Here is a 4,812-nt window from a genome sequence, read left to right as displayed (position 1 = left end):
TTGGAGCCTCACATAACTTCTGTTTTAACACTTGGAAGGCCATTTCTTGTTCTTCTCCCCATTCATATGCTCGATCTTTTTGAGTTAGGAGGGTTAAAGGTTGTGCAATACTTGAAAAGTTTTCAATGAATCTTCTATAATACCCGGCTAGTCCTAAGAATTGACGAATTTCTCTTGGTGACTTAGGCACTTGCCAATTCTTAATGGCCTCAATTTTACTTGGGTCTACTTGGATCCCTTGATGGTTCACAATGTGTCCCAAAAACTGTACTTCTTGTAGCCAAAACTCACATTTGGACAATTTTGCGTATAACTTCTCTTGCCTCAATAATTTTAAAATTTCCCGCAAATGTTGTTCGTGTTCCTCCTTACTTCTCGAATATATCAAAATGTCATCGATAAACACTATAACGAACTTGTCAAGGAAAGGTTTGCAAATTCGGTTCATGAGGTCCATAAACACTGCAGGTGCATTTGTCAACCCAAACGGCATAACCAAAAATTCATAGTGACCATACCGAGTTCGGAAGGCTGTTTTTGGTACGTCTTCTTCCTGAATTCTCACTTGATGATAACCAGATCTAAGATCAATTTTTGAAAAATACTTCGCACCTTGGAGCTGATCAAACAAGTCATCAATTCGAGGTAAGGGGTATCTATTCTTTACAGTCACTTTATTCAATTCCCGGTAATCAATACACATTCGAAAACTCCCATCCTTCTTCTTTACAAACAACACTGGTGCTCCCCACGGTGAGTAACTAGGGCGAATAAAACCCCTGTCCAGTAATTCTTGTAACTGGTTGGACAGTTCTTGCATTTCAGAAGGCGCAAGTCTATAAGGTGCCTTAGCAATGGGTGCTGCTCCCGGTATCAAGTCAATACGGAATTCAACTTGTCGGGTCGGTGGTAAACCAGGCAACTCATCGGGGAATACGTCTGAATACTCGTGTACCACTGGGATGTCTTCCATTCGTTTTTCCTCGGGTTTCTTAACTGTTACGCTCGCCAAGTATAAAGTACAACCTTGGCGTAAGTATCTCAATGCCTTAAGTTGAGATATGAGAGGCAGTACCGTACCAGATTTCTCACCTTGAACAATCATAGCTTCATCATTCGAAAGAGGTATTCTAACGGTCTTATCCTTACAGACAATTTCAGCTTTATACTTAGATAGCCAGTCCATACCGACTATAACATCGAAACTTCCCAGTTCCACTGGAAGTAAATCAATAAGGAATGGGTGGTCGTTTAAGATAAGGGAACAGTCTCGGACTATTCGGTTAACAAGTATAGGCTTACCGTTAGCGAGTTCTATAGTATATGGTTTTATTAGTTTACTAACCGGCATATTTTCTAAAGGTAAGAAGTTAACAGATATGAAACTTCTATCGGCACCCGTATCAAACAAAACTGAAGCATACTGACCCGAAACTAAGAATGTACCTGTCACCACATTCGGATCTTGACGCGCTTCACCCGGTCCTAATACAAACGCGCGTCCCTTAACTGTGTTGGAGGTTGATGCTTGTGCTTGGTTCTGCCTTCTCACTGTACCCGGGTTCAAATTGGGGCAGTATCTCCGAAAGTGTTCCGTACTGCCATATTCATAGCAGGCACGGAGGTTCGTGGTAGGTGGGGTTTGTTGGTTAAGTTGTGGGCGGGTTGGTTGAGGTCGAGGAAGTTGAGTTGATTGCGGTGGACGGTTAACAGTGTTGGTGGGGGTTCTACAGTTGGGGGCATAGTGTCCCGTTCTTCCACACTTTTGACAAATGATCAGTTTGCAATCACCCACATGATGAAAGTTACATCTTCTGCACTTCGGTAACGTCCCTTTATATGTCTCTTGTTTAACATTAGAACTGGTCATGGCATAACTTCGGGTATTCGGACGAGCCCGTTTGTTTTGAGGGTTTCCTTGCATTCTTGTCCCATAATCAGTTCGTTTTAAACTTGTTGTTTCACCTGGCATCCTTATCACTCCACTTCTCATCAAATCAAAAGTAACGACACTCGTTTGAGATACAGCACTTTCTAATGTCGGGTGGGCAACTGAATTCACTATACTTCTCACGGCAGGGGTCAGTCCCCAGATATAACGTTCAATTCGCTTCGCTTCCGGTGTAACTAACCATGGCACTAAGCGGGACAGTTCGTTAAAATGATTCGTGTATCCCACATGGTCTGCTCCTTTCATTTCTAGATTCCATAACTCGTGTTCCAACCTCTGAATCTCACTTTTAGGACAAAAATGCTCTAGCATGAGGGTTTTTAATTCAGTCCATGACATACGATTAATAACATCTTGTCCCCTTATTTGGACTACCGTGTTCCACCACATCAGTGCTTGGTCTAGAAACATACTGGTAGCAAATCTGACCACGCGGTTCGGTGGACACTCACTGATATTAATTACTGATTCGGTCTTTTCTATCCATTTGACCAATCCGCTAGGTCCTTCAATACCCTTAAACTCAATCGGTTTACATGATGTAAATTGTTTGTATGAGTACTCCTGACGCGGGGGTTCTCGGTTATTATTATTATTATTAGTTGTGTTAACAACCGGTACAGGGTTCGGGATATTATCAGGGTGCATAACAGGTTCTGGGTTCCCAGTGACATTCATAGTTGGGAGAGTGTTATTATTATTTATGACATTATCAGTATTCACCGGGGTAGTAACACCCGGGGCTACATTAGTGTCCGGCGGAGGTGTATTAACAGTGGCCGTGGTGGTGCTCGTAGGTTGATTAACAGTATTGTTAGCACGTATGCCTGCAGTGACTTGGGCTACAATTGTTGGTATCACTGCTTGTAGTTGACGAGCAATCATTGCGGCCACTTCCGCCTCAGACAAAGTGTTTGTTTTCTTCGGGGCCATTCTATAGAATAATCAATTATATAATAATCAATATCGTTTCACTATGATCAACACAACTTTACAATATTACAATTTCACAACACATAACTATGCCAAAGAAAACACGTTTGTATTAATTATAATCATTACTGTACATATGCATCCAAAATTAGCGATAGGCTTAACCTGGTATAGGCCAGCGCTTGTATATGCGTATCAAAATTTGTCACCAAGTGACATGTAGACTTAACCCGATAAGGGCCAGTGCTTGAGATAGTACTAAACCATAAACAACTCCCAAGTCAGCCCAACATGCTGTAACAAAATGCTGCTTGGGATATCAAAAGACTATATACATAAGATCAGACTACGATGTCCTATCCATTCTTTGCGACATGGAACCACAACCAAACAACAGCAGCCACTAGGGCCGTATTAACCGCTAAACACGCCCCCAGTAGTATCATCGCTCGATCCTGACGCCCGTGGCTGTGAGCACTGGATCTCTGTACAATTCTGATTTCCTGCTGCATATACCTCATGTGATCATACATATCATGTCTATGCTGGTTTAGGCTATTTATCGTATGAGAGTGTTCTAAGAGCTGATCAGTTGCTAAACCAAACCATGCTGAATCAGAATGACGAGGTGGCTCGGGTACCGGGGCGGGTAAACCCCAAGTAGGAATAGGTATCTCAGTGACCTGGACACGTGATGTTTCTCCCCTATGGTACGTAGATCGAGGTGGGAAAGAGGTGTGCTCAGGTGGACGCACTGAAATGCGAGCAGTCTGACGGTTTCTAATAGTGTGTGGGGGTACTGGTGTATGCTGTACAGGTGGAGTAGGGGATCTGGGTGCTCTAACAGGTGAATGATAAGCACTAGTAGCTCCCTGTCCTGCAACATTCCTAGGGGATTCCCTAGGGGGGTAGGTGTCACAACGATAACCCGATAAGTCGGGTTGATCTGCGGGTACCTCGCGAGGAATTACCGCGTCTGCACCTTCTTCCATCTCCTCTGGTTCCTCCTCAGTTTCTTCTTCCGGATCCTCCTCCTCCTCCTCCTCAGGCCTTGTTGGTAAGGTATTAGGTACACGATCAGTAGATCTTGACATATTCCTGCACGATGGTTAGTGATAAGAATAATATCCTTCTATATTAATCATAGTAAAATACATGTAGGTATTATATACACATAAGCACAAATAATCGTTTATGTACACAGATATTTATCTATTATTATATTTTATACACATATGTTGCTGTTTTTACCTATTCGATTGTTTATCGACTTCTTCTCGAATTTCCTCGTACAAACAAGTCTGTTATTACGTTCCGGACCATAATAACCCACTTGTCCATTCGCGTTCATCACGAGAATCATTCGTGTATATTATTTAATATTATTTTATTCCCAGAGTTAATCGAGCCTACGGTTATCTTAGGGTATCCTAAGGGACATCCTAATTCTTTATAACCAATGGCTCTGATACCAACTTCTGTCACACCCCGACTAGGTAGTTGCGGAAGCGTAATACGGGAATGTAACAGATAACACTGGTATCAACAACATTGTTTATAAAGAAAATTCAACAGCTAATTTACATCATATTACATGGGTAGGTACTATGTTTACAAACTAGGTGAAAAACACATAACCGGTTTACGAGCTTCTTAAACAGTATTATATCAGCGTCTATTCACAGCTATTCAACTTGTCTTTCTAACACCAAGCATGTAAGCAAATCATTCCACTTTTGCTTTACCTGAAAAGCATGTTAAAACGGGTCAACTACGTCTAGTTGGTGAGTTTCAAGTTTCACGAGTTTCAATGAAATCAGTACACGAGTTCGTAAAGTTTACAGTGTGTATGTATATATGTCTGTGTATGATGCATTATACTAAGCCACAAGTGAAACCGAAACGAGCTATACTGCATGGCCTCTCCT

The sequence above is a fragment of the Bidens hawaiensis genome, unplaced genomic scaffold (genome assembly GCF_021521415.1).
Source record: "Bidens hawaiensis isolate Kalapana, Puna unplaced genomic scaffold, B.hawaiensis_p1.1 tig00034184_1, whole genome shotgun sequence".
NCBI lineage: Eukaryota > Viridiplantae > Streptophyta > Magnoliopsida > Asterales > Asteraceae > Bidens > Bidens hawaiensis.
Note: the sequence above shows the minus strand (reverse complement) of the source record.